General features: G+C 40.8%; 1 protein-coding gene and 1 long non-coding RNA gene across 5 annotated transcripts in view; one reads left to right on the top strand and one right to left on the bottom strand.

Moving 5' to 3' along the window:
- chrm4a (cholinergic receptor, muscarinic 4a) overlaps positions 1–14,172 on the top strand; it is a 99,675-nt gene that overhangs the window by 41,606 nt on the left and 43,897 nt on the right. The gene's annotated exons all lie outside the window — the stretch shown is intronic.
- LOC140493355 (uncharacterized) lies at positions 7,430–11,294 on the bottom strand. Its single transcript, XR_011963649.1, has 3 exons — positions 11,195–11,294; positions 9,408–9,448; positions 7,430–7,739 (listed from the first exon to the last, which is right to left on the bottom strand). It is a non-coding gene; the product is annotated as an uncharacterized lncRNA (long non-coding RNA).

Raw genomic sequence — 14,172 nt, 5'->3', positions numbered from 1 at the left:
AAGTGCAAAACCACATTGCCATTTGATAAGATCTGATTTTGATCATAACTCCATTTCCTGGCCTTTCCTATTAACTCTCTGCTGATCAAAACTTTCAGCCTGCAATCAGTTTAATGACCTAACCAACCTTCACCATAAAATAACTCCACAGAGGCCAGTATCCCATCACTAAGTCACACAGAGAGTCCTTGACACTGATCAAGCTCCCTCAGAGCCAGCTCTCAGAGTAAGCAGGATGTCTGACATTCCAGCTTAAGTTTTTTTAGTGAAAGACACAGGGTGATCGAATTTTTATTCAGTTTCCACCACCAGGAAGAAAAGAAACACCTGAGTGGCCAGTGACAAACAATGCCCCTCACGTCAAAGGGCAATGTTACGTGATCAAACAGTGAAGGGGAGGGCAGGGATTAAATCAAAATAGAGTTGGACAGGGAAATAATGCACTCTGCGGTGCCCACCTCTCCCTGAACAACTCCAGGGTGTTGGTGGACACTGCATGCTCCTTCTCCAGAGACACCCGGGCTCTAACATAACATTCCAGTTTATATCTGTCATTCAGGGCTCCCTGATTAGACTGGATTAATTGCCCCAATCAGGGAACTCAGATTCTGTGATCCACCTGGCTGTTATTGTTACAATTGCTAGATTCCTCCCTCTCTGAGTCTGAGGACATAGGCCATTTTGTAGCTCCTCCTGGGGTGTTTTAACATCAGGTCAGGTTCCTCCACCTCTGCCTCAGATATAGGCAGTGTGTCATGCACAGTAGATTGCCTCTTGCACCTGGACCATCTCGGAAGAAATACATTCTCTTCTTCAGGTGGCAAAGTCATGGGGGCAACGACATATGCTGTGTCCATCTCAGTTTCTGAGGTTTCTTCAATGCTTCATGGAGAGGGAGAACCCATGGGTCCAACCACCCTATCTGACTGTTCTGTGGAACCAGGCATGTTTTGCTCCTACCCCATTCGCAGGTTCGCATAGACTTTTTCAGGCACGTCACATCTACCCAAACTTTACACGTTAGCTTTACACATGGTCCTGCGTCGACCATGCCCTTTACCCATGCAGGGCCATTCCCGTGGTTTCTCCACCAAAGTTTGACCCCTGAAGTAAACAGTTTCTCTAGCTTAGTGGAGTCTTGTGTCTGGCATTGACATTCCTGATGTGCTGTTTCATCCTTTGCTCAGGACAATCGCTCTTGCACACCTTCATAGTAAGCCATCCTCTACTCTGATCAGGTTTCTCTGGGTCCAAAATCATTTCAATTCTGGTTGTGACTCCCTTTGGAGCCCCCCATCACCACCAACTGTTTCAGTTTGGCCAGGACCAAATCTTTCTGCATCTAAAGTCTGATATTATCAGCTGTGACTGGAAGTGAGTCCAGAAAGCTTAAAAGCATTACGGAATTTTCCAGTGCCAGTACCATTGATGTGTATCTGCCAATGGGAAGTGGCAGATTGCTACTTGCTACTTGGCATTTGATACTTGGCCTCTGTAAGGTGTTCCAACTTATAATTAAAAACACATTGTATTAGAACCCACTGCTGAATTTGGCCAAAAGCTATGAGTGGCACTGCCTTGTCCTCTTGAAGTCGACCTAGCAAAGGTTTGTGGTCCATTATTATTACAAATTTACATCCATAAAGGCATTAGTTGAACTTCCTGACTCCAAAAACGACTGCTAAACCTTCCTTCTCTATCTGGGTGTATTTACACTCTGCATTAGCCCAAGGCCTAGATGTGTATGCTATTGTGCGTTCCTCACCAATGGGCCACCTATGAGCTAATAATCACCTGATGCTGTATGGGGAGGCATCACATGTCAAGACCAGATCTCACTTGGGATCATTGTGTGCTAACACCTTAGGGGATGATAGCTGCTTCTTCACTTCCCTGAAAGCCCTGAACCTTCTATAATAGTTCACCAGCCTAGGAAAGACCGGAGCTCTGGTACAGACATGGGAGCTGGGGCATCTTTGATCGCCCTCACTTTATCTTCCAGTCTTATCGACTCTGTAACCCCAAGTATGTCACTTGAGGTGCCTGGAATACGAATTTTTCCCTTTTAAGGCATACACCCCAACTTGGGAGAAATGTCGAAGTCCCAAGTTCTCTGAGTACTCCTTATTAATCTTCCCCATTTACAAGTACTGAGACCTTGTAAAATGTTCTTCATTGTCCACTGAGAAATTGCACAGGCTGACAATACCCCAAATGACAGGTTCCTATATTGATAGAAACCCTTATGATCATTAATTGCAGCAAACCTCTGGGACTTCTCATTGAACTGCAATTGCAAGTGCGCATGCCCATGTCCAGCTGTGTGAAGGACAGCTCCCCTGTCAGATTCACATTTAAATCCTCGATGCAAAAAGTGATTTACTGTTTCTTTAAAATCCCCACAGAGGTAAACTGACCCATCGGGCCTCAAAATCAGTATGACCAGAGCTGCCCATTCCTCAAACTGCACTGCTTTGATGATTCCTCCGCTTTCCAGCTTTCTGATTTCTGCCTGAACCTTTGCCCATAAGGAGCAGATTGACATCCCCAATCAAGGAACTCATTTTCTAAGATGTCCACATGACCTCATTACAACTGATCCACACCAGTCTCTGGGAATCTCACAGACTTATGACCCTCTAAGAGTAAAAGTGCTTGGGTTGATGATGATAGGTGCAATCGCTCTACACATTGTTGGCATAATGCAACTAAAGAAACACAGTGAGATTGCTACTTGATTATTTTGCTATTAATATAACTTTTGGCTTGTCTAAAACTGCCATGCTCACTATATTATGAAAGGATTGTCAATTATTAAGTGGTGATTCGGACCACAATGACCATTAGGTTCAAGTACCAGGAGTAGATTATATACTCTCCAAGCAAAATGTTTCGTGAAATGTAGCAGCCATTATGTACGTGGCAAAGTGACAAAAATAGCAATGAGAGAAGTGATCAGTAAATGTGCTTTCGCAATGCTGTATGTGGGATGGATTTCTTGCTGTTCTCAGTGCTATACAAATGTCAATTGTTGTTGCAGTTGCGTTTTAACAGCTATAAATTTGACACAGGGGCAGGTTAACAATTTTGTTGCCCTGGTGCCTAACTTCCCATTGATTTAAACTTTTTTTTGTCCTGTCCCAGTACTTTCTGCTCTGTTCCTCTTAAAAAGTGGCCTTTAATTGCAGCCAGGTTTTTTCTAAGCTGATTATTTTCTCTCTGACCATCTCCATTGTGGTCACTACTGACATGAAGGTATGTCCAGGGTCTCCAGCGGAGGGCACTGCATCTCCATCATTAACATCCCCATCCACACTGATTTGCAGAAACAAGCCTTAGCAGTCCCCAAAGTAAATAAGCAATGAATCCCTACCATTGGATCAAATCCAGAGTCATTAACCATCATTGCCAAGGATATGCCTCTGTGTCAACTGTTTATAGTTAGAAGTAGTGTAGATATTTTGTTTCACTAAAGTCATAATTAAATTTCCATACTGTGCAAGTAATCACAACTCAAATTGGTCAATCATAGTAATATTGGTGCTGGGGAGCATTTGATACAGAAAATAATACGTCAACTGACTTGCTTTATTACTCTGTAGTTTTTATATTCAGTTCCTTAGCATCCTCAGCATGTTACTTGTCTGCCTAACTAAAATTCCAGGCAAGTTGCCTCTACAACCCCAGCAACATTCTCTCTCACTTGTCCCCACTGATGTTGGGAACATCCATGTATTCACATCAAATCCTGAGATTCATAAGTTTAGATTCACCACTCAAAAGTGTGTGATGGGCAAAAGAGAGGGCAGGGGCCAGGGCCAAGTTTCATCAGTGAAAGTTTCACGTCAACATTAAATGCTGGATTTGCAAAATGATACATGCTCACAGAAGGAAACAAACCCTTTTGGGAATGCCAGGCTTTGTTTCACATTATGACACAGAGACCCCATTATGTACTATGGTGAGAGCACGGAATAAACTCTCAAGGCCATTGCCATAGCAACATACTTCCCAGACCTTCTCCATGCTGAAAAATTCATTTTAACCTTTAGCCGACGATATTCAATACTTGTGAATGAACCAGCCCCACACTGAATCATCTCAGCTCTCATACATCCGAACATTCCCAACCTCAAATCTGATAGCCAAAGCACCGACACTTACATTGATCTGTCTTGTATGCCTCTTAAGTATCCTATTGCACCTCCTACACGGACTTTTGTCAGCTTCAAGAATCTGAATAATGGCTCAATTCTGGTGATAAGAGACATTTAGCATTAATCTTTTCTCCTCCTCACCTGGTGGTGTGCCTGAACATTGCAATTTCCATGGAAACCAAAATTATGCCCCATTTTGGTTACTATCCCCCTCCATGGAACAGTATGACAGTGCAGAATGAATGCATTTAGGTAATTTTATATTATTAATGCTTGCATTATGAAATCTTCATGTGTTAATATTGGAGGTTCTTTAGTCATAGAGAACATCACTGCCAACCACCTCAATAATGATAGTATCAAAAATCCACATGAATGCATGTTCCATCAAAAAACCATAGAATGAGATAGCACAGAGGAAGGCTATTTGAACTTCAGCTGCCTATACAGCCTCTGCAAAGAAGTTATCCCAACCTCTGGCCTTTCTCCGTAACTCAGCAAATGTTTCCTCTTTAAGTCTTTATCCAAAGTCCTTTTAAAGATAACAATTGAATATCTTCCCCCACCCTTTCAGATCATGACAGGTAAAGGGATAAAGTCACCATTATCCCACTAGATCAGAAGGTTGCTCATTATAGAGAGAGAGAGATGATTGAGGGTGGTTTAACCTGAGTGTCACCATACCTCAGGCAAGGGGAGACAAGGTCAGAGGTCACACAAGATCAGATTATAGTTAAGCAGGTTCACTTGAAATCACAAGCTTTTGGAGTACTGCTCCTTCATCAGGTGAAATTGAGAGGTTGAGGAGAGGAGAGGGAAGAGGTTGAGAAGGACAGTCCCTTATGGTGGCCTCAACCAGTGTAGGAATTGAACCCACACTGTTCACATCACTCTGCATTAGAAACCATCCAACCAGCCAACTGAGCTAACTGACCCTTTTGCAATTTACAATAAAGCTTCTCTTCTTCTGCTCCTCGTTTCCTTGGGTCTCACAGTTTATTCCAGCCTGGAGGTGCCTAGTGTGTCCGGCTTGCTCCTTGACTGAGATGGGTGAACACAAGACAGGAAGGGGTGTAGAAACCTTCTGGTCTATTTGATTTCATGGGTCCACACAATGGTCACCTGGAGAGAGCTCTTGATATTTTGAACTAAAATGTCACACATTGATAGGTAGGAGAGAACTTTCCAGTTTAAATTAACATTATACATGCAAGCTAAATTGTATTTTTCTTTCAAACAAAATTACCTGAGCAAAATAAAAACTGAAATCAAAGTACAGAAATAAAAATATCATTGATGTAGTTGCCCATTGTTGATTGTCACACCCCTTCCCCTGACAACAATAAATAAAATTGTATATAACCTCAATCAACTCTTTATTGGTCATGGTCTTTAGTTGGTCCAGTATGAGTCAGAGTTTGTTATGGTAGTTGGAGAGAGGATAGGTTTGCATCATTCTAGTCATAGAGCAGTGCAGCATGGAAAGAGGCCCTTCAGCCCATCATGTCCATACCATCATCAAGCACACAACTACTCAAATCCCATTCCTTGGCCTGCACCTTTGTACACTATCTGAAGTATTCATCTAAATACTTGCTTAATGCTGTAATGGTCCTCACCTCTACCACCCTTACAGGCAGTGCGTTCCAGATACCCACCACCCTCTAAGTGAAAAGCTTGCTACTTAAATCCCCTTTAAACATCCTGCCTTTTTTACCTTAAATCTATGATCTCTGATCTCTGTACTGAGTGGAAATACTTATTTCTATCGACCCAATCTACACCCTTCAGAACATTGTACACCTCAGTCAGGTCCCCTCTTAGCCTTCTCTGCTCCAAGGAAAGCAACCCTAGCCAATCCCATCTCTCTTCATAGCTGATCATCCTAATGAATCTCTTTGATGATTTCATAACTTAGAATTCCTACAGTGTGAAAACAGGTCACTCAACCCTTTGAGTCCACACTGATCCTCCAAGGATCATCCCACCCACATCCCCCCCACCCCTTCACCCACCCCTGTATTTCCCATGGCTAACCCACCTAACCGAAACATCTTTGAACTGTGGGAGGAGACCTATGCAGGCACAGGGAGAATATGCAAACTCCAAACCAACAGTTGCCCAAGGCTAGAATCAAACCCAGGTACCTGATGCTGTGAGGCAGCAGACCGAGCCACTGTGCTGCCATTAATAGAAAGCCCTTCCGCAGTCAGTGTTGGTCACAGATTTGTGAGGTGCTGGCAAATATATTTGAAATGTCTCATAAATGTATGCACAACTTGAATTCCTCATCAATTTAAACTAACACTTCTTTCTTGCTCTGTTGTTCATTCCTCAGTCAATCATTATCGGCAGTCACATTGCTCCAGTTCATTGAACTCAGGGATGGGAGAAGAACAGGTGCTGTTTACTGACTGAGGACAGTGCCTATGTTGTACTCTCCTTCCAAAAGCAAAGCACCAGACTTCGATCAAATTGCTGTTCTGCTGGAGAACTTTACTTTCACGCACCTGCTTCTTTTTCAGGAATGCATGAATGTTGTCACTGACACCACTTTTCATGACAAGGGGAAAAATGCTTCTCAGGCAGCCAAAATGTTTCTCATTCTTTTTTACTGAGAGGTCATGGGTCATGGATTAGTGTGAAGGAGTACTGAGAATCAACGGATAATCTGACTGAGAATTTTATAATATTAGAAAAATTCAATCGGAAAGGAAATTCAAAACACTGCAAGTCAGTAGGACTTATACAGGGAGAAATTAAAGAATGAGTGAACATAACTTTAAAATAAGAGCCAAACTATCCAGGGACAAATCAGGGTGCATTTATCCTTACCAACTGCAATAGAAATCAATACATCTCTCCCACTAAAGGCTGTAGATTCAGCTCAACTGGTTATTTCAAGACTGAGAGCAGTAAATTTTACTTTGGTCAGGGAGTCAAGGGGTCTGGAGCTAAGGAGAGAAAACACAGTGGATGTACAAAAGACATATAAACAAATAAAGTTACAGTACAGACCGAAAGGGCTGAGTGGTCACCTCCTGTGCTTCTGCCTTAGTTCCTATTCTGCAGAATGGCTCAATTATGGCACTTTCTCCTATGTGCCAGTAGCTGTTCAAGTCTCACCCCAGAGGGTCAAGCACATTGTCTCAGTTAATGCTAGTGTATCTCTGAGGGCCTGCTGCATAATGGAGGGACTGTCTTTCAGATTGGCATGAAACCAAGATTCCATTCAGGTACCAAATACAATCCAATATTAATCAGCTAGCATTGCTAAATCACAATTAACTGATCATGATCTTATTGCTAACTGGGCAAATTGGCTGACAAACTTCCCTACAACAGGCCGTGCTAAAAGTATACCGAGGTTTAGATTCTAGCTCTAAAGAAACCTGAAAGGTGATAGTCTCAAGATTTTTATCCAGTCAGAGTAGTATAAGTAGATCAGAGAGATGAATGTGTGGATGGAACTCTAAAGCAGGAAGCAGAGGTTCCATTTCATGGGACACTGACAGCAGTAGTAGGCCAGGACGAAGTTGTCTCAGTAGAATGGGCTTCATCTGGAAAGGACTGAACTGGTGTCTGAGAGAAAAGGATAAACAAGGCTGTTGATAGGAGTCTAAAATTGCCCAATAATAATGTTATAATAATAATAATATAATAATAAAAAAACTAAATCATACCCCTACAAGATAAATAGCAAAAGAGCACACATAAATATAAAAGGACTGTTAAAAACAAAGTTCAAGGTTTAAGACAAATTAAACTGCCTGGGAAATAAACAATGGAAATGAGTACAAGAAGTGGTTAGCACTGCTGCCTCACAGTGTCAGGGATCTGGGTTCAATTCCACCCTTGGGTGACTGTCTGTGTGGAGTTTGCACTTTCTCCTTGTGATTGTGTGGATTTTCTCCAGATGCTCCAGTTTCCTACAGTCCAAAGATGTGCAGGTTCGATGGATTGGTCATGCTAAATTGTCCATACCGTCTGGGGCACAGACTAGCCATGGAAAATGCAGGGTTACAGACATAGGGACGGTAAACGTGGGTGGGATGCTCTTCAGAAGGCCAGTGTGGACTCAGTCGGCCAAATGACTTGCTTCCATTCTGTAGGGATTCTATGATTCTATGAAGTACACATAATGGCATATCTTAATAGTAGCATTCACAACGTGTTTAAAGTTATGATGTTCAGTCAAGGAACAAGTTACCAAATAGAGTAATTGGCTACAAAACAGAAAATATGGTTCAACAATAGTTCAACAATTGGTTCTATGACCATTTACAGCAACAATTTGGCTTGGGAGTTTGAAGTATCCTGTCAAATCATGACAGCTTGGATGTGTAGTTAATGGAGAGACAATGGCATACGGGGAGACATGAATAAAATTGTAGAATCAACAAGTAATTGGCTAAAGAGTTTCAAAATGAATGAGCTTGGTAGGAAGGTTAAGGAGATTGCATACTGTATTCCTGCATATTAGAAGACATTCCAAAAATGCTAAACCATCAAAGAGCAAAAGTAGGAGAGGATATAAATCCAATAACTAACACTTGAGACAAAGTACAATGGAAACTAATGGGGCTAAAAGCCAATAAGACCCTTGTACCTAATGGGATGCATCCTAGGAAGTAATTACAGAGATAGTGGATGCACTGGTTAAAGCCTTCCAAGAGTGTCTGGATTCTGGAAAAGTCCCAGATGATTGGAAATCTGCCAATGCAACATCTTTATTCAAAAAAAGGGAGGGACACAAAAAACAGGCAACCATTGATTAGTTAGCTTAAGATGGTAAATTATTCCAATTTATTTTTTCATATCCAGAAAGTGCTCTTTTATACAATTGAATAGTTTTTATTCCCATCACCAAATTAGCCATGGTTAGAATCTATTATAAAGGATGAAATGGCAGAGCATTTAGAAATATATAATATGATGAAACAGAAAGGGGAAAGGCTTCATGAAAGGGGAATCATGTCTGACAAATTTACTATAACTCTTTTAGGAGATACCAACCAGGATAGATGAAGAAGGACCAGTGGATGTAATACATTTAGTTTTCCGGAGGGCATAGGATAAGGTACCTCCTAAATAAGGTGATATTAGATTTGGTATGTTAACATGGACAGTGGATTAGCTAGCTAATAGAAGACAAAAAGTTGAGATAAGTGGGGCATTTTCAGAATGACAACCTGTAACAAGTGGAGCACCACAGAGGGGCCACAATTGTTTGTAGAATACATTACTGACCTGGTTGAGTGAAGTGTCCTATAGCCAAGTTTCTAGCTGACCTAAAAATAAGCAGAAAGACAAGTAGTGAGGATGACGCAAAAAGCCAGTAGAGGGATCGGTTAAGTGAGTGGTCAAAAAGTCCATTTAATGTACTGATTAAAAATCTGCCTTCATTATCTTGGCAGATATAAAATAAAGTGGGACAACGTGAGGTTATGCATTTTGTCAGGAAGACTAGAGGAGTTGCATATTATTTAAATGGAGAAAAACTACAGAAAGCTGCAATACAGTGGGATATGGGTATTGACCATATACATCACAGAAAGCTAGCATACATATTCAGCAGGTAAAAGGGAAGGCAGATGAAATGTTGGCCTTTATTGCAAATGGAATGAGTATTAAAAATAGGGAAGTTTGTAAAAGCATGAGTCAGACCACTCCTAAAATATCGTGAATAGTTTTGGTCCCCTATCGTAACAAAGATATATAGACAATGGAGGCAGTCCAGGGATGTTCTCTAGGTTGATACTAGGAGTGGAAGAATTTTCTAATTAAAGGGTAAGTAGGTTGGACCTGTAACTTTTGGAGTTTTGAAGAACTTTTTTGAAAGATACAAGATTCTTTGGGAGCTTAATAGGATAAAGGTGGCATCAATTATATTTAGGACTGAAACAGACAGATTTTTAATCAGTAGAGGAAGCAAGGGCTATGGAGAAAATACAGGAACGAGGAGTTGAGGATAATCAGATTAGCCTTGATTTCATTGAATAGTAAAACAGACTTAATGGTCTGAACAGACGATTTTTGCACCTACATCTTACAACTTATGGTCCTTAGAAAACAAATTTGAAAAGAAGGAACAGAAACAGAAGGAGGGTGGGTAAGTGCAGTTGGAATTATGCACAAAACACTGGAAATAGCAACACAAGTCCATAAAAAAATCAAAACAAAACACTGGGTTTCATTGTATGGGGATAGGGAAATTATGTTAGATATGTTAAACTTGGAATGCGTATAAATAGTTTGGCTTTCATTAAATCAATAAAAAAGATACAGAGACATTGATAAAGATGGAGAAATAATTTGCTCAGATGATAGCAGAATTAAGAACAAAGGAAGAATGAACAGTATTGTGTTTATTAGAACAGACAAGGGAAGATTGAGGAGTGACTCGATAAATCTCTTTAAGGTTATGAGAAGGTTCAATAGAATGAATGTTAAGACATCATTGAAAGCTTAGATCATGTTTTAAACTTGGGCCAAAGAGATGTAATAAACTTGATGTGAACTGTACTGCACATCATATTTATAAGGATGCTTATACGTGCACTGGGAGATTATGGTGTGAATCAGCCTATGACTTGTTTTAACATCAATTCAACAATTTTATTAGCTCTACACTTTAGCTAATGTATTTTCTTAATGACACAAATGATCAACAACAAGGAGAAACCCACCAAACTACGGTATTTAAAGGGATCACTAAATATTTCCAGTTCTTTAGAATGGCTAAAATCTGCAATGACTGGTGTAGCCGGTAGTTAAAGACTCTGTTGTAAATTGGAAGAATGAAGAGAGGGAATCAGGAGCAGGGTACGATGCTGGAAGAGTGGGGGGTGGGGGGAGGGAATCTCAGCAAGAGGCTTTGTTCACGGTTCATGGTCTTCAAGGTGCAGTTTGTCTATCTGCACTTCTCTGAGGAACAACATGTAAACTGTTTGCAGTGCAGCAGAGGTGGCTTTGCTGAAATTTGCCACTTTTCAATCACACCCTTCACATCTAAGCAGGGAAAGGATGGCAATTACCAGTAACTTTGAAGGTGATGCACCTTCACGTATCAGTCTGCTTTTAGGCTCGTAGCGTTCCATTGAGTCCTGTCCTGTTTCACATAAGCAAAGTCACTGAAATGACTTAAATAAAAATAAAGTTCTACAGATGCTGGAGATCTGAAATAAAAGCAGAAAGTGCTGGAGAAACTCAGCATCATCTGTGGAGAGAGAAAACATAATTAATGCTTTGAGTCCAATATGATACTTTTAATAACTGACCACTCTGTATTTTCTGATCCTTGCAATAGAATGATAGGTTATGAATCCTCTGCCATGGATTACTCCCACTCAAGCTAAGCAAATATAGTCCCCACCAAAGACCTGGGACAGTTGATCGATGCTGGCCACAATAGGAATTGCCTGTGCTTATTATCAGTCCTGCATCCTCAGTTGAACCCTTTGGACAGATTACATGGAGCTCAATTAATTCTGTCACTGGTTAAACTGGTTCCATTCACTCCTCCCCTCCCACACCCCCTTCCGACTAGGATCCAAATCCATTCCTAGGATATCGAGGAATGTTTCATTAGCTGAGGAGTCAAAAATATAGCTGAACAATGTGAAATCATTGGTGAACAGCCCCACTTCTGCACTTATGATGAGCAGAAGGAAATTTATGAAACAGCTGGACTTGGTGGAGTCTAGGATACTAACCTTGAGGAACTCTTGCAGTGCTGTCCTGGAGCTGGGGTGACTGACCTCCAACAAACACAACCTTTGTGCCAGGTGTGACTCCAACCAGTGGAGACTTTGCCCATAATTCCCATTGATTCTATTTTTATGAGGGCTTCTTGATGCCTCACATGGTCAAATGTGGTCTTGATGTCAAGGACAACTACTCACACCTCACCTCTGGAATTCAGCTCTTCTGTTCATGGTTGACCTAAGGCTTTAATAAGATCAGGAGCTGCGTGGCCCTGGCAGAACCTAAACTGAATATCAGCGAACACATTATTGCTATGCATTCATTATTTTACAGATGCTCGAGACTGGACTGATAGGGTGGTAATTGGACAGGTGAATTTGTCCTGCTTTTTGTTAATACAGGATATACCTGGACAATTTTCCAATGACCTTGAGTGTTAAGGGTCAACCATCTTCACTATCTACATCCATTGATTTTGATGCACACCAGCACTCTGCTGAAGAAGACATTGCCTCCTCTTTTTCTCCTTTTCTATTGTGAAAAGTGAAATGTGGTCCACCTGCTTGGTCTTACTTCTTTCAATGACACTAGCCTGATTGTGGAAAGGGAGTTTTAAATAGACACAAGATTTTCAACAAGTTAACACCTTCTATACTACTCAGAAATGACAATGGTACACTCAGTTTCTGCTCCAGCATCATCTAAATTCACTGAAGAATCCCCAAACTATATGATGAATTATTTGCCCGTCCATTCTGCACCATTAATAATAATGGGAATAATATTCAAATCTCTGGAAGAATCCTCAATTTTTTGTAGTCAATTACATGATGGTTTGCCACCAAAAATAGCTGCATGATATATATTTGGAAAAGCAGTTAATAAATCCATAGATGTCCCAGTGAGCTCAGCCCAAGTGAATTGAATCTCTTCGTAAATTACTTTGTATATTTGGGTGTGAATATCCAGAAAAGAACCTAAACTTTACTTCATAGTAAACAGCCTGAAAACGCAAGAGATAGATAAGTGTTGGCTTTTTGAATAACGTATGTGTCAAGTCGATGGCTTCAATGAAATACATTTTAGCCCAGGGTTGGATTACAAAGTGTAATTTTCTGCTAATGGAGGTTAATATCAATTATTACAGCAATTTACAAGGTTTTTGAATTTGATATGACATCACGCAGGTCATATTCTCCAACATGAATCATTATGAGATAGCTGCTTTTATGAGGGATCCTATCTAAGAACATAAGAAATAGGAGCAGGCATAGACTATGTGGCCCATTCAGCTTGCTCTGTCATTCAGTAGGATCACGGCAGACCTTCAGCCTTAACTTACATTCCCATTCATTTCTCACATTTCTTGATTCTCTGAGAGGCCAAATATCTGTCGATGTCAGCCTTAAAATTTAAGTGGTGGCACGTTCACATCCCTCTATAATAGATATCTCAAAAAAATGTCAGCACCATTTGAATGAAGAAATTTCTCCTGATCTTTATTCTCCTTCTCCTAATCTATGTGATTGGCCCTTTATCCTGAGATTGTGCCATCTGGATTCTCCAGCCAAGGAACATAGGGGGTGGAATAGCTTACTTCTACTCCTACATCTTTTGGTCATAAGGTCTTGAATTATTCCAGAATGAGGTATCAAATAGGATTTTTTGTTTAAATTTTACTTCATTCCATAATTACTCTTATATCAGTTGTCTAGAAACTAGCTTTAATTCAAATCCTTCTATCTCAGTGTGTTCTTAGCTGGAATCTTGAAACTTCCTGACTCAGTGTGCCCCAGATCTGTCTCTTGAACATTCCTGACCCAATCTGATCTTGGGCTGAATCTTTGAATCATTTCTAGACTTGTCAGTTCTTTTAAATTTGCATTAGTCATTCTGACAGCTAGAACATAGAACATTACAGTGCAGTTTAGGTCCCTCAGCCCTCAATGTTGCACCGACCTGTGGAACCAATCTAACCTACACTATTCCGCTCTCATCCATATGCCTATCCAATGCCCATTTAAAGTCCCTTAAAGTTGGCGAGTCTAGTACTACTGCAGGCAGTGCATTCCATGCCCCCCCCACCACTCCCAGAGCTAGTAAAGAAACTAGCTCTGACATCTGTCCTATATCTATCACCCCTCAATTTGAAGCTATGTCTCTTCATGCTAGCCATCGCCATCCAAAGCAAAATGCTCTCAATGTCCACCCTATCTAACCCTCTGCTTATCCTTATATGTCTCAATGAAGTTGTTTCTCAACCTTCCTCTCCCATAGAAAACAGCCTCAAGTCCCTCAGCCTTTCCTC

Source organism: Chiloscyllium punctatum, chromosome 22 (assembly GCF_047496795.1).
Source record: "Chiloscyllium punctatum isolate Juve2018m chromosome 22, sChiPun1.3, whole genome shotgun sequence".
Classification (NCBI taxonomy): Eukaryota; Metazoa; Chordata; class Chondrichthyes; order Orectolobiformes; family Hemiscylliidae; genus Chiloscyllium; species Chiloscyllium punctatum.
This window is presented reverse-complemented; position numbering and strand designations above follow the sequence as displayed.